The sequence below is a fragment of the Bufo bufo genome, chromosome 3, assembly GCF_905171765.1.
Source record: "Bufo bufo chromosome 3, aBufBuf1.1, whole genome shotgun sequence".
NCBI lineage: Eukaryota > Metazoa > Chordata > Amphibia > Anura > Bufonidae > Bufo > Bufo bufo.
In genome coordinates, this window is record NC_053391.1 from 290050502 (window position 1) to 290076885 (window position 26384).

Sequence of the window (26384 nt, forward strand, 5' to 3'; positions counted from 1 at the left end):
TCAGAAGCATTTGAGCACTTCCAGGCTATACATGGAACAGAAGCAGTAGAGCACTGCCAGGCTATACATGAAACAGACAGGATCAGAAGTAGTTGAGCACTGCCAAGCAAGACATGAAACAGACAGGATCAGAAGTAGTTGAGCACTGCCAGGCTATACATGAAACAGACAGGATCAGAAGTAGTTGAGCACTGCCAGGCTATATATATATATATATATATATATATATATATATATATATGAAACAGACAGGATCAAGACACAGAACAAGTAGAGATCAAGAACAGGTAAGGCATGGACAAGGATACAACAACACTTTACCAGGCAACACCACACAGAAGGGCAGATAGCAAAACTCTTTGGGTCAGCAGAAAGGGGCTACACCCAGAAAGGGACAAGATGGAACTAACCCCAAGACCCACAGCTCACAGAGAAATAGCTGCATAATGAGGGCACTTGATAAACCACACCCAGGAACAGACCAGGGAATGTTAACCCCACCAGAACCAGGAGTAACAAGAACCAAAGAACAAACAATATAAGTGTCATTTCACACAGTCACAGAATGCTGCAGCCAGCACGCCCAAACAACAACAACAACAACCAGCATACACAGGATAAACTGTAGCCAGTACCAGGTTACAGGCAGTCAGCTTACACAACAAGGAGTGACAGAACTGCACACTGCATCCATACTCAGACCCTGTTCACACTCAAGGCCGCAGCCAGCACGCATCACAGAACCAGCATACATGGGAACACCCACAGCCATTACCCAAAGTGCATGCAGCCAGCCTGCTCAGCAACGGTCATAGGAACAACATAGATATAGAAGTGGGGAGACACAAACACAGGCAATAGTTCACACACAACACCACAGCCAGCACACAGCCCCAAGCAACCAGCATACACAGAAGTCAGCCTGCAGCCAGTACGCGAGAGAGCATGCAGCCAGCCTGCATGGCCACAACTGTCACAGTGAACCACACTGTGACAATAGGGTTGAGCCACAACCCAACATCGTTCAACCCCCATTTAAGGGAGGGATGAATTGTTAACTTCTGACAAAAGGATTCATAACTAGCAAAAAAAGGTGTGTGTGGGGGGAGGGGGGGGGGGGGACGACGACTGTGTCACCATGCGTCCCCCAAGTTAGACGCTCTGGGGTGCCCCTTTATTATGAACCAAACTATCTGTATCATAGTAATTTATGATGCAGTCAGTCTTATTGCAGGCTATTGCAGTGTACTCATATCATCATGTAACTGACTATATAATAAATTACTATGATACAGTCAGTTCGGGTTACGGATTGTGGTGGTCAGCCTAGGAAATACGGCCAACACACAGACCATGATTCCCGGGATAATCGCAGTTGTGTGAATCAGCCCTTACTGGACAAAATAGCGTTGCATGCTGTGCTATTTTAGCAGACTTTTTTGATGGAATTTATGACAGAAAGAGCACTTGGACACAGATATCACCCAAGCCTTAGAAAAGGAAAATAGGCAATGCCTTGAATTTCAAAGTGCTACCTAAACACAAAACATACTTTGACAAGCAAAGTGTTATTGCAAAGCCAAATAAAACCATAAGAAATCAATAGAAAAAATAAGCTCCAATAAAATACCGGACACAGAAGTAAAAATATTTCATGCTGGGCCTACAAAGCATTCTTGAATGTCCAACCAATGATCACTGTGTACCAAGAAGGTTGCTTTTACCCCAGAATCTCAGGAGTCCAGGAGTGTTTTGTGATTGTGGGGTCACAGTCGCAGCAACTTGTGAGTCTGATTGAGACTCCATTTAGTTCAATGCCTGATCTACTACATAGCGACTGTTGGTCATGTGAAGATTGCTGTGTTGCCCCAGTTTTTAAGTTATCCAACCCCTATAATGACCCCCAAAATGCCCGGGCACCTCATACAGGTTATACTTACCCCGCTCCACGGCCACCTGATGCCCGCACAGCTACTGCTGCATCTCCCATCATGTAAATTTTGGCCGCAGCCAATAGCATGCCACAACGGAAACGGTGCCCAGGCATTTTAGGGGGCATTATAGGGGTTGGATAACCACTTTAATGTTAAGAATCTAATTGTCTTTTCATCTGCACAAATATGGCAATAATAAATACTATGGTGCAGATTCATCATTGTTTTTATGCCACCTTTATGGCATAAAAAGTTGCTAATTATGGTGCATATCATATTTGCACTATAATGTGACACTAACTACATTTGAAAGAGTGAATAAAGAAGACAGCACCTAGTGGCATACCAGATTCACTATAACTTATGCCAGTTACGGGTGCTGTGCCAGCTCATAGCTGGTGCAAATGTGATTTTCTTGTGCATAGATTACCAGAAAATGCACCAAATACATTAAAGGGCTTCTGTCAGCCCACTAAACCGTTTTTTTTTTTTTGTTTACTAATAATCCCTACACTGCGATCTCTGTATACATAAGTTAAATAATCATTTCTGTTCAGTAGAATTTGCTAAAAAACGATTTTTAAAATATGCAAATTACCTCTCAGTGCGCCTGCGCAGATTGAAGATACGTACGGCCGCGGCGCAGGCGCCAGATTTTGAATGCTAACAGGCAGGGCCAGCAGAGAACGATTCCGTTCCCTGGCCCTGTCAATCACAATGCGGAGGGGGCGTCATTAGGGTCGGAGGATGCGGCTGCTACCAGCAAGTAGCCGCCCTACTTGCTGGTAGCAAGGTAATTTGCATATTTTAAAAATCGCTTTTTAGCAAATTCTACTGAACAGAAATGATTATTTAACTTATGTATGCAGAGCTCGTAGTATAGGGATTATTAATAAACAAAACAAAAAAAAACGGTTTAGTGGGCTGACAGAAGCCCTTTAATGTATTTGCCTTTTAATGAATGTGTTGCTTCTCACTCAGAATTTTCAGTAAGGCTAACAGATGAAACGCCAGACTTAGTGAATGTATAAGACATCTACAGAATATGTGTTACTTCAGTGCATCTGATGTGCAGAGTGCAGACAGATGTCATTGTACACCATTGTTCTCAGGCCTGACTGACATAACCAGGAACTAAAATATCTACTTTACACTTCGCGTCAACTTATTGTTTCACTTTTCATGCTGGTCATGTAGTGTTAACACCACAGCAGAAGTCAGTATTTTCTAAGAACAGGCTCCATTTCCAGTAAAGAGACACTCCTAACCCTACAGCTGTCATAGTGATCTGAAATAGTTAACTCTGGGCCCAGCCCATTTCCATCCTCCAGGAAGGAGTCACAGCTAGGTCTAGAAGACTCAGCCTTCTGTCTAAGCACAAGCAGCCAGCACGCTGAAAGGAGGGAAGGATCTCCAGGGTAAGTTAGTTGGGCTTTATAGACAAGTGGCAGGAGTGAAATGATCAGCTGCATTCTGTATGGGTTTTGCATGAAATGGCTTCCAGGCTCATACAGCTGTGGTGCAGCTCTGGTCAATGTAATACATCAGGAGTCATCTGTATACTGCACAACGTCTGCTAGTAGAAGCAAGCACTACTTTTTTGCGGTGCGGAGGCACAGCCAGAAGCACCACAGAAGCACACTGTAGCACTCATATCCCGGATCCTGGACCCATTGAAGTGAATGGGTCCATGATGCGGGCTGCACACGGCCATGTGCAGCCCGCATCATGGACCCATTCACTTCAGCATGCGCTACTTTTTTGCGGTGCGGGCAGTCGGATGCGGATCGCGAACCCCATTCAAGTGAATGGGTCCGCGATCCTCATGCAGCTCACCCTCCATCATGCGCCTCCTGCCCCACCTGCCTGCTTCATTCATAAAGTGGAAGGAGCAGACAGACGGGGCAGGAGGCGCATGACGGACATTTTGCAAGCAGCTTGAGCGGCGCGTTATGGCTGCGCGGCCGCCCACCCCGCCAGCCCGAACCAAAGAGCCGCATTGAAGGTTCTAAAGAGCCGCTTGTGGCTCGCGAGCCGCACTTTGCTGACCACTGCTCTAGGTGTTCAATACTTTTCTTCACTTCAGCAAGAGGTCCTATAAAGGATATCTATGCATAGTGCTCACCGTGTTTATGATATTACAACAGGTTTTTATTGTACCTACAAGATTAAGACTTGCTTCATTCACATAAAATTTCATAAAAACTCATAGCCCTAGGGCTGTGAATGAAGCAAGTCTTAAATCTTGTAAAATTTGCTGTGGGGCCCAGTCAGTTCTAGTTCTACCACTGGCCAGGGTTTTTAAAAAAGTCGCACATCATAAATGAGATATAACACTGTTGATCCCTTTGATGTTTAGTTCATATTTAATAAAGTGTGAGCTTTAAAAGAGTGAGAGTATGAAGGGTAATTGAAAGTGAAAACAGTAACAAGAAGTCAAACTTATCTAGGGTGTTTTAGACTTCATTGATAGTAATGAGGCTTGTTGATTTGGATGTGGCATGCATGTACTGTCATTTCTTCTCCAGCTTGCGTGCTTTTGCCTTCTGTGGTTGTATCGTATTTCATTTCAGTGGCTACATCGTTTTAGAAGTTTCAAGGCTTTTGTAGTTACTGTCAGGTAAAAATTCAGAAGTTCAAACAAGATGGTAAAATATGGATTTCTGCATATCGGTTACTGAATCTGACTGGACTGTATCAAAGCAGTGCCACAATTTATTGCTGCTGATAGCTAATATTTTAGTGTGTTTCTATATATTTGTGTTCATTAAAAAATAATCAATGTTTTGAAGAAAATGTTTTGTTTACCCAACATTCTTTGAGTCCATATGGTATACTATTTATTATATAATGTATGCTGTATAAATATGTGAGGGTGAAAAAGGCATACACCATTAAATGCTCTTTACATGGGTTGTTTTCCCTTCTAAAAGTAAATAAAGTGCCACACATAATCAGCATTTGGCGGCACACTGAATATGGTCTCTTAGGGAATGCTATACAGGGTTCATACACACAGCAGTGTGTTAATATAAGTTCTCAATATAAGTTAATATGTCCGCTGTAAAATTCTTAAATGCTCTTTGCTGCCATTTCTTCCATTGAAAAGTATTTATCAACAATCCACAGAATACATAATAATTATTAGATTGCAGGGGGTCTGACCTCTGGGACCACCGGTGTTCCTAGGAAAAGGGAGTCCCAGAGTCCCCTCTGGTAAGTGCACTTGTTGGTCCACCACTACGTTCAATTCTATAGAACTGATTTAGACAGTGCTCTGTCAGTCCCATAGAAGTGGATGGAGTAGTGGACCAACATGCACACTTACCACTCAGGATTGCTGGGGATTCCAGTATTTAGCCCCCCCTTCCAATCCGATATTATACTTATATATACTTTTTATGGGAAAACCCATGTTCCAGGATTACTGTGGTTTTTAACAGAAATGTTCATGTAGTTACTTACCTCATGTACATCATCCCCATGCTTTTTTTTTTCCAATTTGGACTTTCGTGACCCATTTTCACCATGTAAACAAATTAGTCTGGTTTGTTTCCATCCTGTATGTAGCACTTCCTGTTGCTGATTCCAACCAAACCCATGATGCAGCTCTTTTCTCTGCCACAGCTCCAGCACTGCCCTAACAACACCCAGCTACTTTATAGCTCCTCCCACGCAGCTAGTTACAGTGACGCTCCTCTATCATTGCCCCTAACACCACCCAGCTACTTTATAGCTCCTCCCACCTAGCTGGTTACATTGAGACTCTTCTATCACTGCCCCTAGCAACACCCAGCTATTTTATAGCTCCTCCCACGCAGCTAGTTACAGTGACACTCCTCTATCACTGCCCCTAACAACACCCAGCTATTTTATAGCTCCTCCCACGCAGCTAGTTACAGTGACACTCCTCTATCACTGCCCCTAACAACACCCAGCTATTTTATAGCTCCTCCCACGCAGCTAGTTACAGTGACACTCCTCTATCACTGCCCCTAACACCCAGCTACTTTATAGCTCCTCCCACCCAGCTAGTTACAGTGACACTCCTCTATCACCGCCCCTAACACCCAGCTATTTTATAGCTCCTCCCACCCAGCTAGTTACAGTGACACTCCTCTATCACCGCAACTGTTGCTGCTTTAACACGTTTGTGGACATAACATCAAAAAAAGTAAAAAAGAGCTGTATGGGCATAGTCATGTGACCACATCCCAGAACAGAAAATATGAGCAATAAAGGTAAAAGAATTACATTACAAAATTACAGTTTCCTTCATAAATTATTATTTTTAAAGGATGTTGATACAAACCAAAAAGCCCTATGAAAAGGGATTGAGCAAGACAGCCCTATCAATCAGCAGAATCACTGTGTCCCCATTGATTATAATGGGATCCCCGGGGATCCGACTGCTTTCTGGGATAAATGCAGGACTGTCTGTCTGAAAGCTGACATATAGTGGTTGGATACCATTATAGTCAATGGAAATCCAGCAGTTTATGGCATTATCCACCTATTCCGGATATGGTGAACTGTTTCTCAAACATTTAAAGTGGTATTCGGTTGTTTAAAGTTATCTCTTATCCACAGGATAGGAGATAACTATTAGATCAATGATGGTCCTACTGCTGGGACCCCTACCAATCACCAGAATGGGGGCCCGTACCCCCTGCATCAGCCTGAAATGAACCGATCGCCTGCGCGTGGCTGATCCATTCATTTCTATGGGAGTTCGGGAGATGGAGTACACCGCTCAGCTATCTCCATAATTCCATTTAAATGAATTGAGTAGCCACACGCATGTGCATCCAGCTGATCCATTCGTTTTAGAGCCACTGCAGGGGTGTACGGGGCACCCGTTCTCGTGATCGGTGGGGGTCCTGTAACTTCAAACAACTGGAATACTGTCATTTTGTTTGTCAATAATGAGTGTCTGCAGGCATCAGTAAAGCATGTTGGAGGTTCCTTGAAAATTTGGGCTTCAGCGAATCGAGTTGGGGAAGTGATGAGTGCTGGCCCTTCACAAGGTGCTACAGGGAACAGGCTAGAAGGCATGCTGTGTCCAGGGCTAGAAGGAAACTGTGGAGCAGATTCTAGGAAGGATGGTGTCTGTAAGCACAGAGCCCAGAACCGTGGCAGTGAATGGGAAAACACCAGCAGCTGTTCACTGCTGCTACCTGCCCCGCAATACAGTCAGACGCAGATAATGGTGGAGGTGGCCAGGGAGGACAGTGCTTGCACAAGCATGGAGCTGGGGACCGTGGTGGTGAGTAGGGGAACACCTGCGATCAGCAACCGCTGTTACAATACCTCACGTACCTCACACAGTGATAATAATATGACTGTCCACATATATCTGTACCCACTACATTTTGCTTTTATACCTCGTACAGGTATAATAGATGCAGTGTGTACAGATATACTGGATAATATATAAAGCAGTGTATTTGCAGCATGTCAGGGCTCCCTAAGGATTATTTCGGGCATGAGCATACTAGTGAATGAGGTGCCGAGGATAGTAGTACTCACGGTTTTGTTGTCCCTTGGGGCCGGCAGTGCAGTGGATGGGAAGACAGCACGAGATCTTCCAGGGCACTCTCTGTTGCAGGGAACACCAGCCAGATGTTGGTTGAGGTGCCCTTGATGGTGGTGATGTTTAGGGTGCTTGTGGTTGGGCCCCTGGTTCGTGACGTCAGCACTGTTAGGTGCAAATGTTGAGAGTAGTAGTTAAGATGATATGTAATAAAGAGACTAGAGTTTTAAATAAACTCCTGGTATTTTACTGAAGATGATTCACAGGTTATCAATGTATGAACAGTAATTTACATCAGAGCAGCTTTTACAAGGATTCCCATTAGTTCTCAGAAGTTGCATGGGGAAAATAGTCCTTTATGACAATCAGTCTTTCTCTCTCTTAAAGATCCAACTTGGGGGTTAATGCTGTTTTTATTGTACTGTATAATCCTATACTTCAGTTTCCTTTTATAGGAATACTATATTCAGACAAATGATCCTTTTGTCTTATGGTGGGTAGCTGATAACTTGAGATCTCTTCACCTAATGCAAAGGAGGCTGGAGTCATATACACGAGAGTTACCTTCCTTTGTCAATATCTTCATTACTAGTTGAGCGGACACCTGGATGTTCGGGTTCGACGGGTTCTGTCAAACTTCACATAAAAATTTTGAGTTCGAGACCCGAACTTGACCCCGAACCCGAACCCATTTAGTTTTCAGCACTAAAATGGCTGTAAAAATGTCATGGAAAGGGCTAGAGGGCTGCAAATGGCATCAAAATGTGTTTAAGAGCATGGAAAGTGCTCTGCAAACAAATGTGGATAGGGAAATGACTTCAAATAAACATAAAATACGTTAAAATAAAAAATTATAATCTTGATCTAGGAGGATGAGGTCCATATGGAGTAGGAGGTTGAGGAGGCAGTGGATGTGGCGGTGTAGGTGGAAGCGGCGGTGGAAATATAACCTGTGATAACCCCCTCCAGCCGTGCAAAACAAACATTCAGACAATTCACTGGCTGCAGGGCAGGCAAGCACCTCCAAGGCATAAAGGGTAAGCTCAGGCCATGTGCCCAATTTGGAGACCCAGAAGTTGAAGGGGGCAGACCCATCAGTCAGTACGTATAGGCGTGTGCACACTTACTGCTCCACCATGTCACACGTCCCCGTGATGTCCACGATCCAATTGGATATCTGCTCTATCAACTTTCGATGTATTTTTCTGCGCCCCCCACCATGTTGATCACGGTTAGCGGTGAATCAGGGTTCCACGCTGGAGAGGGAGCGTGAGAAATGGATACCACATCCAAGGGAGGTTAATTGTTTGAAATGAAATAGGATCGAGCGGAAAAAGTGGGACAAATTATTGAAGTGCAAATGTGGGACAAGTTGTTAAAGTTTAATCATTGAATGAAAGGAGGGGGCACGCGTCAATTAAAGAAGAATTTTTGAAATTTAATTCCCTGTCACCTATGCAGAGCAGGGGTTATATATGGCCAAAATTGGTAAAATGTCACCTGACAATGTAACAGACGATTTTTTGAAATTTATGTCCCTGTCACCTATGCAGAGCAGGGGATTAATCACGGCAAAAATGGTCAAATGTCACCCAAGAATGTAACAGATAAATTAGTGAAATGTTTTTTACCTGTCTACTAGGTATAGCAGGGGTATATCATAGCCAAAAATTGGGAATTTCACCCGAGAATGTAAGAGACAAATTATATGTAACAGACAAATTAGTGAAATGTTTTTACCTGTCTACCAGTACAGCAGGGGTATATCACACCCTAAAATTGGTGAATTTCACCCGAAAATTTAACAGACAAATTAGTGAAATGTTTTTACCTGTCTACTAGGTTTAGGGGTGGTATATCACAACCAACAATATCTGAATTTCACCCGAAAATGTAACAGACGAATTAGTGAAATGACAAAATAAAATACGTACAAATTAAGGCTCATGCACACGACCGTTGTGTGCATCCGTGGCCGTTGTGCCATTTTCAGTTTTTTTTCGCGGACCCATTGACTTTCAATGGGTCCGTGGAAAAATCGGAAAATGCACCGTTTTGCAGCCGAGAGACCGTGATCCGTGTATCCTGTCCGTCAAAAAATATGACCTGTCCTATTTTTTTGGACGGACAACGGTTCACGGACCCATTTCAAGTCAATGGGGTCCGCGAAAGAACACGGATGCACACAAGATTGGCATCCGTGTCCGTGATCCGTGGCCGTAGGTTACTTTTATACAGACGGATCCGAAGATCCGTCTGCATAAAAGCTTTTTCAGAGTGAGTTTTCACTTTCAGTGAAAACTCAGAACCGACAGTATATTCTAACACGGCCCCCCCCCTCCCTCCCCTGTAGTTAACTCGTTGGTGGCCAGTGGGCCCCCCATCCCTCCCCTGTAGTTCACTCGTTGGTGGCCAGTGGGCCCTCCTCCCCTCCCTCCCCCTCCTAATTAAAATCTCCCCCCCTATCATTGGTGGCACCGAGAGTACCGATCGGAGTCCCAGTTTAATCGCTGGGGCTCCGATCGGTAACCATGGGCAACCAGGACGCTACTGCAGTCCCGGTTGCCATGGTTACTTAGCAATTTGGTTAGAAGCATTTTGCTTACCTGCGAGCTCCGATGTTCTGCGTCCGGCCGGGAGCTCCTCCTACTGGTAAGTGACAGGTCATTAAGCAATGCGTCACTTACCAGTAGGAGGAGCTCCCGGCCGGACGCAGACATCGGAGCTCGCAGGTAAGTATAATGCTTCTACAAATTGCTAAGTAACCATGGCAACCGGGACTGCAGTAGCGTCCTGGTTGCCATGGTTACCGATCGGAGCCCAGCGATTAAACTGGGACTCCGATCGGTAGTCTCCGCTGCCACCAAGGATAGGGGGGGAGATTTTAATTAGGAGGGGGAGGGAGGGGAGAGGGCCCACTGGCCACCAACGAGTTAACTACAGGGGAGGGAGGGGGGCCCACTGGCCACCAACGAGTTAACTACAGGGGAGGGAGGGGGGCCCACTGGCCACCAATGAGTTAACTACAGGGGGGGGGGGGGCGGCCGCACTGGCCACCAATGTGTTAACTACAGGGGGGGGCTGCCCCCTGCTGCCTGGCAGCACCTACAGGCAGCAGGGGACAGTCATGGTACACAGTTCTTTAGTGTATTCTAACCTGAAGCGTCCCCATCACCATGGGAACGCCTCTGTGTTAGAATATCTGTCGGATTTGAGTTTCAGATCTAACTCATGTCCGACAGTATATTCTAACGTAGAGGCGTTCCCATGGTGATGGGGACGCTTCAAGTTAAAATATACCATCGGATTGGAGAAAACTCTGATGGTATATTAACTCCTGACTTTACATTGAAAGTCAATGGGGATGGATCCGTTTGAAATTGCACCATATTGTGTCAACGTCAAACGGATCCGTCCCATTGACTTGCATTGTAATTGAGGACGGATCCGTTTGCTCCGCACGGCCAGGCGGACACCAAAACGACTTTTTTTTCATGTCCGTGGATCCTCCAAAAATCAAGGAAGACCCACGGACGAAAAAACGGTCACGGATCACGGAAAAACAGAACCCGTTTTTGCGGACCGCCAAAAAATACGGTCGTATGCATGAGGCCTTAAAAAAATAATCTTGATTATGAGGTGGAGGTCCATATGGAGTAGGAGTTTGAGGAGGGCGGAGGACGTAGCGGTGTAGGTGGAAGCGGACGAGGTAGCCAACACTGGTTTTAAGTTTTAATATTTTAATTTTTTTTTATTTATTAGGGTACACTCCAAAAGAGTGGGAAATATCCAAAATACATGAGCAATTGCGCTGTAGTACAACAATGGCTGGGTAAGGCCGGTATACATTTCTATTCTGCACAAGGTATGGACAAGTCCTGTGGGATCCATGCCTGGTTAATTTTAATGAACGTGAGCTTGTCCACATTGCACCCCCTGCTGTGCTAAACACACATTCAGACAATACACTGGCTGCAGGGCAGCCAGCCACCTCAAAGGCGTAAAGGGCAAGCTCAGGCCATGTGCCCAATTTGGAGACCCAATAGTTGAAGGAGGCAGACCTGTCCATTCAGTACGTGTAGGCGTGTGCACACATACTGCTCCACCATGTTGCTGAAATGCTGCCTCCTGCTAAGACGTTCCATATCAGCTGGTGGTGCTGGTTTTTGTGGTGTGCTGACAAAGCTTTTCCACATTTTGGCCATGCTACCCTGCCTGTCTGAGGTGCTGGTTGTGCCCCAGCTGCGTTGGCGACCTCTTCCTCCTCCTCTGCCTTGTGCTTCCACTGTGCCCCCGCTGTCAGGTGGGAATGCTACCAGCAGCGCGTCTACCAGCATGCGCATGTACTTGCGCATCTTACGATCACAGAATTAAGGATGGTACATTGTCCTTGTAACGGGGATCCAGAAGCCTGGCCACCCAGTAATCAGCACAAGTTAGAATGTGGGCAACTCGTTGGTCATTTCGGAGACACTGCAGCATGTAATCGCTCACCTGTGACAGGCTGCCCAGAGTCAACAAAAAGCTGTCCTCTGTGGGAGGTGTATCGCTGTGTCCTCTGTATCCCCCCCAGCCACGCACCAGTGATGGCCATGAGCTGGTTTAGAGCCACCCTGCTGTCAACATGGTTCCCTCCTCCTCCGAGTAAGGACTAACAAGTCCGAAAAATGTCAACCTAACGGTGGAGGGAGAAGCTGTCCATGTATGTCAATTGTGACCATTAGTGAACAAAGAAAACATCTAGGTTTTATCCTGAATGCTGGAACTTCTTTCTTCGTGTTCCTCCTCCTCCTCCTCCTCCTCCTCCACCTCCTCCACCTCCTCATCCACCTCCTCATCTCCAAAACTGTGCCCTGGCTGGACAATTGTGTACCTGGTGTTTGTGGGTGCCGGAACCCACCCACGGAGCCACTTGTGAATGACTGGCGGAAAACCCTATGAAATGATTCCCTCTTCCCCCTCCCCTTCCTCCTCCTGAGCCACATCCTCTTCCATCATCGCCAGAAGAGTTTTTTTCAAGGAGGCATAGAAGTGGGATAGTAACACTGAGAACGGCGTTATCGGCACTGGGCCATGTTGGTGGAGTACTCGAAACAGCGCACAAGGAACACATGTCTCGCATGGAGGCCCAGTCATTGTTTGTGAAGTGGTGCTGTTCTGCAGAGCAACTCGCCCTTGCGTGCTGCAGCTGAATCTCCACTATCGCCTGCTGCTGCTCGCACAGTCTGGCCAGCATGTGCAAAGTTCCACCTTGTGGGCACGTCGCATATGAGGCGGTGAGCTGGAAGGCTGAAGTTATGCTGCAGCGCTGACAGGCGAGCAGCAGCAGAGTGAGAACGCCGAAAGCGTGCACAGACGGCCCGCACTTTATGCATCAGCTCTGACATATCGGGGTAATTTTTAAGGAACCTCTGCACCACCATATCAGCACATGCGCCAGGTAAGGGATGTGCATCAAACCGGCTAGTCCGAGAGCTGCTACGAGATTTCGCCAATTATTGCACACCACCAGGCCGGGCTTGAGGCTGACTGCACAACCACTCATCGGTCTGTTGTTCAAGGACCGTCCACAGCTCCTGCGCAGTGTGGGGTTTGTCCCCCAAACAGATAAGTTTTAAAACTGCCCTGCTGTCGTTTACCCCTGGCTGTGCTGAAGTTGGTGGTGAAGGTGTTACGCTGACCGGATGAGGAGCTGGTAGAGGATGAGGAAGCAGAGTAGGAGGAGGAAGCAACAGGAGGAAAACTGAAGCGCCCTGCAATCCTTGGTGGTGGAAGGACATGCGCCAAACTGCTATCCGCCTCAGGCCCAGCCGCCACTGCATTTACCCAGCAGTTAGGGAGATATAACGTCCCTGACCGTGCTTACTGGTCCACGTATCCGTAGTTTAGGTGGACCTTGCCACAGATGGCGCTGCGCAGTGCACACCTGATTTTGTGCCCCACTTTGTTGTGCAGGGAAGGGATGGCACACCTGGAAAAGTAGTGGGCGGCTAGGCACGACGTACTGTGGGGCAGCCACCGCCATAAGGCTTTTAAAAACTCTCCGCTCCACCAGATGGAATGACAGCATTTCAAAGGACAGTCATTTTGAAATGCTGGCATTCAGGGCCAGGGATCGCGGGTGGGGTAGGGGGGGTACTTCCTTCCCCGCTCCAGTGTTTGGGAGATGGAGAGCTGAACGCTTCCGTGGGACATTGTGGAGATGCTTAGTGACCCAGGTGGTGGTGTTGCTGGCAGATCCTCTGTTTGCGGGGTGGCAGGTAGCACTGTCACTCCAGAGGTGGATGAAGAGGCCAAGACTGCAGCAGAAGACGAAGCAGGAGGAGCCAGAGACCTTTCTTGGTTTTTGAGGTGTCTACTTCACTGCAGCTCGTGCTTTGCACTTAGATGCCTGGTCATGCAGGTTGTGCTCAGGTTGAGAACGTTTATGCCTCGTTTCAGGCTCTGATTGCACAGCGTGCAAACCACTCGTGTCTTGTCGTCAGCACATTGTCTGAAGAACTGCCACGCCAGGGAAGTCCTTGGAGCTGGCTTTGGTGTGCTCAGTCCCTTGCTGAGGGTGGGCAGTAGCAGACGTACTGTCTAGGGGGCGGCAGCTCCGCTTTTGCACCCGGCTCCCTCTTCTGCTGTGCTAGTGGCTCTGTGCAACCACCGCCTCTTCCTCCGAACTACACAGGTCACTCGCATGACCTTGATTCCATGTGGGGTCGAGGACATCATAGTCCTCCACATCATCTTCCATCCAGTCTTCACCCCTGCCCTCCTTGTCGGTCTGCACACTTTCGAAAGCCACAGCAGTTGGCACCTGTGTTTCGTCATTATCCGAGACTTGCTGCGATGGTGCTTTCATGTACTCATCTTCAAACATAAGGGGTTGGGCATCGGTGCACTCAATCTCTTCCACTTCTGGGGCAGGAGTAGGTGGATGGCCCTGGGGAAACCCTGCTAGCAGAGTCATCAAAAAGCAGAAGAGACTGCTGCATGACTCGTGCTCAGACTGCTTGGCTGATTTTCAAGGGGGTGAGGTGAAAGACTAATGGACATCGGCTGCAGGTGCCAACTCTGATCTTTTGATCTTTCAGCAGGAGACTGGGTGGGAGACAATGTGAAGGAACTGGAGGCACTGTCAGCAACCCAATCTACTATTGCCTGTACTTGTTCTGGCCTCACCATTCGTAGAGCCGCATTAGGCCTGACCAAAGAAAGTGTTTCACTTGTGAGTGTAGCTGGCACAGATCAACCACATCCTCTCCCTGCAACAGGAGCTCCACCAGCAACACCACGAGCCGGGGGCCATGCACCTAATTTGACGCTCTCCTATTTCTCAATTAGGATCTTGCCCAAAATGGGTGTTTTTTTAATAACAGAATAGAACACCACTATAATGCGTGTATTTCACACTGACAGATGCAGCAAAGGCTGCAGATTTATTATTTTGCCCAAAATGGGTGTTTTTTTAATAACAGAATAGAACACCAGTATTTAATGCGTGTATCTCAACACTGACAGATGAAGCATAGTCCCTGATGTAGGTATTGCCAAAGATGGGTGTTTTATTAAACCCGAAATACTATTTGTAGTATTTCAAGCTTGTATGTCACACTAACAAATGCAGCATAGGCCCCAGATATAGGGGATTGCCAAAAATTGGGTGGTTTTTTAAACCCAGAATATTATTGCAGTATTTCAAGCTTGTCTTTCACACTGAAAAATGCTGCAAAGGCACCAGATGAAGGATATTGCCAAAAATTGGTGTTTTTTAAGCCCAGATTATTATTGCAGTATTTCAAGCTTGTATTTCACACAAAAAAATGCAGCATAGGCCTCAGATGTAGGGGTATTTCCAAAAATGGGTGTTTTTTTAAACCCAGAAAATTATTGCAGTATTTAAGATCGGATTGCACACTGACAAATGCTGCAAAGGCTCCAGATGTAGGGTCTTGCAAAAAATGGGTGATATTTTTTTTAAACCCAGAAAATTATTGAAGTATTGCAAGCTTCTTTTTCACACTGACAAATGCTGCAAAGGCACCAGATGTAGGATATTGCTAAAAATTGGTGTTTTTTTTTTAAACCCAGATTATTATTGCAGTATTTCAAGCTTGGATTTGCTGTGCTGGTGCACTGAGCTTGGCATAAAATGGCCGCCGCCGCCCACCTAACTAACAGATGGATAAAAGTTATTTTTCTGTGTCACTGGGCTCAGGGCAGGTTAAAAGACACTGCACCTACAAAACTAAATCTATGTAGTTAACAAGCACTTCTGATTGAAGATTCTTTCCTATTCTCTCCCTCACAGCAGCAGCATCCTCTCCCAACACTAGTAATAGCAGAGTGACGTGCAGCGCTACATGACTCCAGCTTATATAGAGGCTGGGTCACATGCTGCACTGGCCAATCACAGCCATGCCAGTAGTAGGCATGGCTGTGATAGCTTCTAAGGGCACAGAGTTTAAACGCTTGTTGATTGGCTGCTCTGCAGCCTTTCAAAAAGCGCCATAAAGTAGCCAAACATCGAACCCGTACTGAAAAGTTCAGGTTCGGGGTCGCTCGACACTGTTCATTACCTCTCTGAGTTGTCTGGAGATACTGTGATCTTTTCCCTTCTTTAGGCTGGTACATAGAATTAACTATGGAGGTTTTGTAACCCTCCAAGATGGAAGCTGAGGTGCAGATTGTCCTCAGGCATCACACACAGACTTTCTTCTTCCTGCTTTCTGAACACACACAGTGTAGGGACAGAGTTAGACCTGGGAGGCTTGTTGGAACCTCCCACTCCCTAGGCAACTTTTTGAGAACATCTTTACAAGGACAGTTTACATGAAACACAATCACACATTAAAGGGGTTCCACAGTTTGTTTAAACTGATGATCTATCCTCTGGATAGATCATCAGCATCTGACTGGCGGGGGTCCGACACCCGGGTCCCCACTGATCAGCTGTTTGAGAAGGCAGCGGCGCTCCAGCAGTGCCGCGGCCTTCTCACTGTTTACCGCTGGCCCAGTGACGTCACGACAAGTATCAACTGGGCGGGGCGGGCTAAGCTCCATTCAAGTGAACGGAGCTTAGCCGCGCCAGGCCAGTTTAATACTAGTATGTGATGTCAATTGGGCCAGCGGTAAACAGTGAGAAGGCTGCGGCGCTGCTGGAGCGCTGCTGCCTTCTCAAAAGCTGATCGGTGGGGGGTCCCGGGTGTCGGACCTCCAACGGTCAGATGCTGGTGATCTATCCAGAGATAGATCATCAGTTTAAACAAACTGCAGAACCCCTTTAAGCAGTGTGTTTCAGGACACTGCATATTGATATTGATCAAGTATGTAGTATAAAAGATGTAGTGGGTACAAGTATGTTAGTACACTTCCGTGTATACTATATATCTGTACCCACTACATCTTTTATACCTCGTACCTGACACATAGTATACACACAGAGTATTGATATGTCAGGAATAAGGTATAAATAGATGCAGTGTACAGATAATATATATATATATATATATATATATATATATATAGCAGATTATAAAAGATGCAGTGGGTACAGGTATATCAGTACACTGCTGTGTATGGCTTATACATCTATACACACTGCCTGTATTATATAGTATAATAGATGCAGTGGTGTACAGATATATAGTATATAAAGCAGTATATTGATATGTGAGGTACAATGTATAATAAATGCAGTGTGTACTGGTATTTTTTTAGTTACCGTATTTTTCGCACAGCGCGGTCGGAGGTGTATCAGCGAGGAGGGAGGAGGGGCTGGGGGCTGGCATCTTGTTTTGTAATGGCAGCGGGGCCCGGTGCAGTCACTGTATTCTATTGCACCGAGCCCTGTTCACTGTACTAATCGTGTCTAACTGCAGGCAATGTTTAACTATAAAATATCGTCAATCCAGCAGCCTGTACTTACATCCGCAGGAGGCTGGGCGGGCGGCACTGGCAGCGTAAATCACTCCGTCATGCGCCTGCTCTGCCCACTTTATGAATAAAGCAGGCGGCGCGGGCATCCCAGCCTCCTGCCTGCTATGGTCGTAAGTACAGGCTGCTGGATGAAGATTTTCTATAGTTAAACATTGCCTGCAGTTAGATACGATTAGTACAGTGAGCGGGGCCCGGTGCAATAGAATACAATGACTGCACTGGCCCCCGCTGCCATTACAAAACTACTGTAGATGCCAGCCCCACCCCCTGTATTGGGGGTCATTCACAATAAACAGGGACACTGTTATGGGGGCGGATCTGTGGATGACACATAACATAAGATGCTATTTATCTGTCATCCACAGATCCACCCCATAGCAGTGTCATGCCATCCACAGACGCCCCCATAACAGTGCCATCCACAGACCACCGTAACAGTGTCATCCACAGATCCCCCATAATAGTGTCATTCACAGGCTACCATTAGTTCAAAGCCCACCAAAAGCACACCTTTTGGTTAAAAAAAAAAATTTCCTTATTTTCCGCATCAAAAACCTAGGTGCGTCTTATAGGGCGAAAAATATGGTAGTTATTTAATGCACTTATATAGTGCTGCTATATTCTGAAGTGCTTACAGACAATGGCATCAAGCTGTCCCCAATGGGGCTCACAATCTAAGTAAGTATTATAAGCAGTGTACTGATGTGAGGTACAAGGTATTAATAGAAGTACAGATATACACTGCGTGCAGAATTAATAGGCAAATGAGTATTTTGACCACATCATCCTCTTTATGCATGTTGTCTTACTCCAAGCTGTATAGGCTCGAAAGCCTACTACCAATTAAGCATATTAGATGATGTGCATCTCTGTAATGAGAAGGGGTGTGGTCTAATGGACATCAACACCCTATATTAGGTGTGCATAATTATTAGGCAACTTCCTTTCCTTTGGCAAAATGGGTCAAAAGAAGGACTTGACAGGCTCAGAAAAGTCAAAAATAGTGAGATATCTTGCAGAGGGATGCAGCACTCTTAAAATTGCAAAGCTTCTGAAGCGTGATCATCGAACAATCAAGCGTTTCATTCAAATAGTCAACAGGGTCGCAAGAAGCGTGTGGAAAAACCAAGGCGCAAAATAACTGCCCATGAACTGAGAAAAGTCAAGCGTGCAGCTGCCAAGATGCCACTTGCCACCAGTTTGGCCATATTTCAGAGCTGCAACATCACTGGAGTGCCCAAAAGCACAAGGGTGCAATACTCAGAGACATGGCCAAGGTAAGAAAGGCTGAATGACGACTACCACTGAACAAGACACACAAGCTGAAACGTCAAGACTGATTTTTCTAAGGTTTATGGACTGATGAAATGAGAGTGAGTCTTGATGGGCCAGATGGATGGGGCCCGTGGCTGGATTGGTAAAGGGCAGAGAGCTCCAGTCCGACTCAGACGCCATCAAGGTGGAGGTGGGAGTACTGGTTTGGGCTGGTATCATCAAGATGAGCTTGTGGGGCCTTTTCGGGTTGAGGATAGAGTCAAGCTCAACTCCCAGTCCTACTGCCAGTTTCTGGAAGACACCTTCTTGAAGCAGTGGTACAGGAAGAAGTCTGCATCCTTCAAAGAAAAACATGATTTTCATGCAGGACAATGCTCCATCACACGCGTCCAAGTACTCCACAGCGTGGCTGGCAAGAAAGGGTATAAAAGAAGAAAATCTAATGACATGGCCTCCTTGTTTACCTGATCTGAACCCCATTGAGAACCTGTGGTCCATCATCAAATGTGAGATTTACAAGGAGGGAAAACAGTACACCTCTTGAACAGTGTCTGGGAGGCTGTGGTTGCTGCTGCACGCAATGTTGATGGTGAACAGATCAAAACACTGACAGAATCCATGGATGGCAGGCTTTTGAGGTGGGGGGGGTCCTTGCAAAGAAAGGTGGCTATATTGGTCACTGATTTGTTTTTGTTTTGTTTTTGAATGTCAGAAATGTATATTTGTGAATGTTGAGATGTTATATTGTTTTCACTGGTAAAAATAAATAATTGAAATGGCATATATTAGTTTTTGTTAGTTGCCTAATAATTATGCACAGTAATAGTCACCTGCACACACAGATATCCCCCTAAAATAGCTAAAACTAAAAACAAACTAAAAACTACTTCCAAAAATATTCAGCTTTGATATTAATGAGTTTTTTGGGTTCATTGAGAACATGGTTGTTGTTTAATAATAAAATTAATCCTCAAAAATACAACTTGCCTAATAATTCTGCACTCCCTGTATAGTATACAAAGCAGTGTACTCATGAGAAATGAGGTGTAATTTATACCTCGTACCTCACATATTAATAAGCAGTATAAGTATATACTATATATCTGTATACACTGCATGTATGATAAAATTAGTATACACAGCAGGTGTGAGGTATAATAGATGTTTCCCCACACTGTCCCATATAGTAATTTTCCCCACACACTAGTTTCCCCCACACTGCCCTCCATAGTCATTTCCCCCACACTGCCCCCACAAGGTAGTTTTTCCCACAGTGCCCCCACACAGTATTTTTTCCCCACACTGTCCCATATAGTAATTTTCCCCACACAGTAATTCCCCCATACAGTAATTTCCTCCACACTACCCCCACACAGTAATTTCCCCCACACTGCCCCATATAGTAATTTTCCCCACACAGTAATTTCCCCCACACTGCCCCATACACTAGTTTCCCCCCACACTGCCCCAAATAGTCATTTCCCCCACACTGCCCCCACTCAGTAGTTTCCCCCACACAGTAGTTTCCCCCACACAGTAGTTGCCCCCATACAGTAGTTTCCCCCACACTGCCCGCATACAGTAGTTTCCCCCACACTGCCCCATACAGTAGTTTCCCCCACACTGCCCCCAAACAGTAATTTCCCCCACACTGCCCCCATACAATAGTTTCCCCCCACACTGCCCCCATACAGTAGTTTCCCCCACACTGCCCCCATACAGTAGTTTTCCCCACACTGCCCCCATACAGTAGTTTCCCCCACACAGTAATTTCCCCCACACTGCCCCACACAGTAATTTCCCCCACACTGCCCCCCACCACAGTAATTTCCCCCACACTGCCCCATATAGTAATTTTCCCCACACAGTAATTTACCCCACACTGCCCCATACAATAATTTCTCCCACACAGTAATTTGCCCTACACAGTAATTTCCCCCATACAGTAGTTTCCCCCACATTGCCCCATACAGTAACTTCCCCCACACTGCTCCCCCACATAGTAATTTACCCCACACTGCCCCATACAGTAATTTCCCCCACACAGTAATTTCCCCCACACTTCCCCATATAGTAGTTTGCCCTACACAGTAATTTTCCCCATACAGTAGCTTCCCCCACATTGTCCCATACAGTAATTTCCCCCACACTGCTCCCCCACACAGTAATTTCCCCCACATAGTAATTTGCCCCACACTGCCCATCCCACAGTAATTGCCCCCACACATTAGTTTTCCCCACATAACCCCATATAGTAATTTGCCCCACATAGTATTCCCTCCCATAATAATTTGCCCCCACATAGTAATCTCTCGCATAATAATTTGGCCCCACACAGTATCCCACCATAATATTTCCCCCCCCACTGCAATTTCCCCCTGATGTACTGTCTCTTCACATGTCCTCCTGTGTGTCCCCCCCATGTCCCCCAAAGTTGGCATATATAAAAAAATATAATAAAAAAAAGTGAAATACTCACCTATGTCCAGGCGAGTGATGGCACGTGTTAACGCTTCACTGTGCTGCGTCCCCGGCTTAGGAGCGTGCGATTATGTGATCACGCACGCCTGCTCCGGGATTTCACTACCGCATAGGCCTCAGGCCTACTAGGCCTGAAGCCTATGGCGGTGATCGGCGGCAGGGAAGGGAACTATGCGCTCCCGTTCCTGGCCGCAGTATGTGGGCGTCAGCGCTCCATCAATGAGCACTTCTATCTGTATTGATGGAAGTGCTCATTGCTTCTGGCACCCCCCTGAGAGCCGGCACCCGGGGTGGACCGCAGCCCCCGGCCTCCCCTCAGCACGCCACTGCACAGCAGTGTACTTGATATACTTGTACCCACTTCATCTTTTATACCCTTGCATCTGAAGTATCAATAAACTGCTTTATATGCCATTATCTGTACCCACTGCATCTATTATACCTCTTATCACATGACCATCAGCAACATGTAACCTGTGACTTTACACGATCTGTTATCCACTGCATTCTAGCTTTCTACTAGTATTATAATACAGAATGTCACACTGTATTCAGGGTAGTGATGAGCGGCAGGGGTCATATTCGAATTCTCGATATTCCTGCGAATATTTCGTAGAATATTCGTTGAATATTCGCAAATTCGAATATTCGTTATATTCATTAAACGATTTATTTTTTTTTACTAAAAAAGTCGGCAAGGTAATGATCGTGTAATATGCGAATTTTCACATTTGTATTGTGAATTTTTCAACTTTTAGACAAAGGAATATTATAGCACTATATTAGTTAAATTGCTCTATATTTGTTTTTTTTTTCCGAATATTCGCTATATTGCTATAACTTTGTTTTTTCGAATATTCGTAATATTCTAAAACAAGAATATATAGCAATATAGCGAATATTCAAAAAAAACGAATATAGAGCAATTTAGCTATATAGTGCTATAATCTTCTTTGTCTAATAGTTGTAATTTTTTCTCATCTGAAGTTCAGATTGGAAAAAAATTGAAAACTATAAAAAGAGATTATAGCACTATATTAGCTAAATTGCTCTATATTCGTTTTTTTTCTCAAATATTTGCTATATTGCTAAAACAAGAAATTATAGCATATAGCGAATATTCGAAAAAAAAAGAATATAGAGCAAAATTCGCAAACAACACTACTCCTAAAGTCAAGTATATTGCAGCCTTCTTATTGGCCCACAAGCTAGAAGCAGGGAGGGATCAGGTGTACTGATTAAAAAAAAAAAAATCGAATATAAAAAAAAAATTAAAAATCCAATATTCGAAATTACGAATATATATCGCTATATTCGCGAATTTTCGAAGTACCTATATTCGCGATTAAAAATTCAAAATTCGAATATTCGTGATCAACACTATTCAGGGGCCCATATAAGAGGCACTATACATAAAGCGGGCACATATAAGAGACACTATACATAAAAGTAGAACATATAAGAGCCACTATACAGTTGTGTTCAAAATAATAGTAGTCAGACATCACTAACCTGATCAATCACGATTTTTGGTAGAAATGATATTTCTACATGGCAAATAATTTACTAGCAGGTGTAGTAGAGTAATAGAAATCCAACAGACTCAACAGTCATGCCACGCATGCTGCTGATTCTCTGTAATTCAATCACTTATTGAAAAGGGTATGTTCAAAATAATAGCAGTGTGGAGTTCAGTTAGTGAGGTCATTCATTCTTTGAAAAACAGGTGGCAATTATTGCCCTTATTTAAGGAAGGATGTTGTACATGCTGGTTACAGTGCATTTCTCTCTGACATTCTGAGGAAAATGGGTTTGTTCCAGACATTGTTTCAGAAGAACAGTGTACATTGCATGTTCTTTTTTCGTATTTTGTTACATTACAGCCTTAAGTTCAATGTTTTGTAATCTGAATTTTATGAAATGGATCAGGACACAATAGCTAAGTTGGAGTAAAATGAGAAAAATATATAAATAAAAGCTATTGTTTAGAAATATAAAAACAGAAAATTGGCATGTGCGTATGTATCACCCCCTTTGTTAGGAAGCCCATAAAAATGCTCTGGTGCAACTAATTACCTTCAGATGTCCACCTGTGTGCAATCTAAGTGTTACATGATCTGTTATTACATATACACACTTTTTTTGAAAGGCCCCAGAGGCTGCAACACCTAAGCAAGAGGCATCACTAACAAACACTGCCATGAAGACCAAGGAACTCTCCAAAACAAGTAAGGGACAATGTTGTTGGAGAATAAAAGTCAGGGTAAGGTTTATAATAAAATATCCAAATCTTGATGATCCCCAGGAGCACCATCAAATCTATCATAATCAAATGGAAAACAATGGCACAACAGCAAACGCAGACTGCCGCCCACCAAAACTCACGGACCAGCAAGGAGGGCATTAATCAGAGAGGCAGCACAGAGACCTAAGGTAACCCTGGAGGACTGCAGAGATCCACAGCAGAGACTGGAGTATATATACATAGGACAACAATAAGGCGTACTCGCCATAGAGCTGGGCTTTATGGCAGAGTGGCCAGGAGAAGGCCATTACTTATAGCTAAAAAACAAAAAAGGCACGTTGTGAGTTTGCTAAAAATCATGTGGGAGACTCCCAAAATGTATGGAGGAAGGTGCTCTGGTCTGATGAGACTAAAATTTAACTTTTCGGCCATCAAAGAAAACGCTAGTCTGGAGCAACCCAACACATCACATGCCCATAGAAACACCATCCCCACAGTGAGACATGGTGGTGGCTTCATCATGCATGGGGGATGTTTTCAGCATCCAGGACTGGGGAAACTGGCCAGAAGTTGAAGGAAAGATGGATGGTGATAAGTACAGGGATATTCTTGAGAAAAACCTGTACCACTCTGTGTGTGATTTGAGGCTAGGACGGAGGTTCACCTTCCAGCCGGACAATGACCCCAAACACACTGCTAAAGCAACACTTGACTGATTTAAGGGGAAACCTGTAAATGTGTTGGAATGGCCTAGTCAAAAACACATATCTCAATCCAATAGAAAATCTGTGGTCAGACTTAAAGATTGCTGTTCACAAGCGCAAACCATCCAACTTGAAGGAGCTGGAGCAGTTTTGCAAGGAGGAATGGGCAAAATCCAGTGGGAAAGATGTGGCAAGCTCATAGAGACTTATCCAAAGCGACTTGGAAGCTGTGATTGCCGCAAAAGGTGACTCTACAAAGTATTGACTTTAGGGGGTGAATAGTTATGCACATTGACTTTTTCTGTTATTTTGTCCTATTGTTGTTTTGCTTCACAATAAAATAAAAAAAAAAACATCTTCAAAAGTTGTGAGCATGTTTTGTAAATTAAATGATGCAATTTCTACAACAATCCATGTTAATTCCAGAATTGTGAGGCACCAAAATACGAAAAAAGTCTAGGGGGGTGAATACTTTTGCAAGGCACTGTACATCTAGAACTGGAACATCCAGAACATGTAGAACCAGCGGAAGATCTGCCAAAGTTATGAAGAGGCCAGCGCCTCTCCATAACTTCGGTGGAAGTACCGCTAAATATAGGGGTTATTAAGATCGGGGTCTAAAACGCTGGTCTTAATAAATGACCCCCTGAGTGTCTGGGCAACACTTTTAACCCATTAACACGACACGAACCATATGCATTTTGTGATCTGCAAATTACGAATGACGTCCATGTGCCATCTACGGTACCTTTTTTTTGCAGACCCATTAACTTGCCTGCATGTTGGGGACCAGTATAGGACATGTCACATTTTCTATCCTTTGGGGAACAGACATACGGATATGGAAAACAAATTATAAGCTTTCCATATCCGTATGTCCGTTCTGCACAAAACAGAAAATGTGACACGTCCTATACTTCTCTACAAAATGCGGACTGCAGACCCATTTAAGTTAATGGGTCTGCAAAAATATGCTGATAGCACATGGACCACATCCATATCTTGCCAATCCACGGACCGCAAAATACATGTGTGGGCCAGGGCCAGTCACAGGAGGGTCAGAGGGGGACAGGGGTGATGGGTGGAGTAGAAAAAATAACATACCATACCAAGTGTCAAGTTCAGTGTCTGGCAGGGACAGTGGGCACAGGGGCCACCTCCAGTCCTCACTCACTTTCTCCTGACTTGCTGGTTTGCTGCAGACCTCACACATTAAGCACCAACTCTGAGGTGCTGAAAAGCTAGGAGAGGACCAGATGTGGGCGAAGCTACCGTCATCACTAGATGGGGTGAGCTATAGTCATTACTAGATGGGCGGAGCTACCATCATCACTAGATGGGGTCGGAGCTACCGTAATCACTAGACGGGGGCAGATCTGCCGACACCGTGAATGGCTCAGCACAGGCCTGGCTGAGCTGATTTCAAACTCTTTATGGCTTCCCCAGTGCCCCCCACACAGCAGGAGGCAAGGCAATTACAGATACAGCTTAGGACGGGCTGCCCAGGCCCTGCTGCTCAGAGCTGTGGACGGCACAGCATGTCCTCAGACTCAAGACAGTGAGACACAGATTGCCAGGGGGGCCCCTTCTACATGCTGGATGGAGTTATGAATGGTGAAGCTGGGAGCGGGCGGCTCTCTGCTTCACCATTAGAATCAGCTGTTAATATACTGTTGCACTGTATATCCATTGCCATTAGCTGCAGAGACAACATTGTTGCATACTGTCATATATTTGCAGCATATACATTTAGTGCTGCCACACCTATAACTACCCTTGGTAGAAAGCCAAGTGGGTTGGTTGGTTTTGCAATCATAAAATAGACTGGGGCTAAGTTTCTGTCCTACAGTAGGCACTTTTTTCGCCACAAATCTAACTCCTGCTGTGACTATATCTGACCATTCCTTATCATAATTCAAAATGGGTAAGTGTTTGCGAATGATGTTACATATTTGTGTATACTCCTTACTGTAATTTGTAATAAAAGTCACAGGTGATTTAGAGTGATTGTCCTTGCGCTTGTGTGCGGCTTTCCTGCGATTTTTCTCTCCTACTGGTGTGTATGGGAATAGTAAGGTTTCCCTGTCATGTGCCGCCGCCCATTCTTTGGCTCTGTTCACACTATGTGAAGTGTATTGCCTAGTCTGTAATCTTGCTGCAATGGTGGTCGCTTCAGATTTAAATAAATAGGGCGTAGAACAATGGCGCTTAGCTCTCAACATTTCTCCCTTTGGAATATTTTTGATGACATGTTGGGGATGTCAGGACAAGGCCAACAGAGTGGA

General features: G+C 45.2%; 1 protein-coding gene across 2 annotated transcripts in view; it reads left to right on the forward strand.

Annotated features, from left to right (window-relative positions):
- The first annotated feature begins 3244 nt into the window (after positions 1 to 3244).
- Positions 3245 to 26384, forward strand: part of BAK1 (BCL2 antagonist/killer 1) — a 275538-nt gene continuing 252398 nt past the window's right edge. For both annotated transcript variants that reach the window (XM_040424183.1, XM_040424185.1), the window contains exon 1: positions 3245 to 3352. The gene's annotated coding sequence lies outside the window, so the exon portion shown is untranslated. The remainder of the gene's footprint in view (positions 3353 to 26384) is intronic.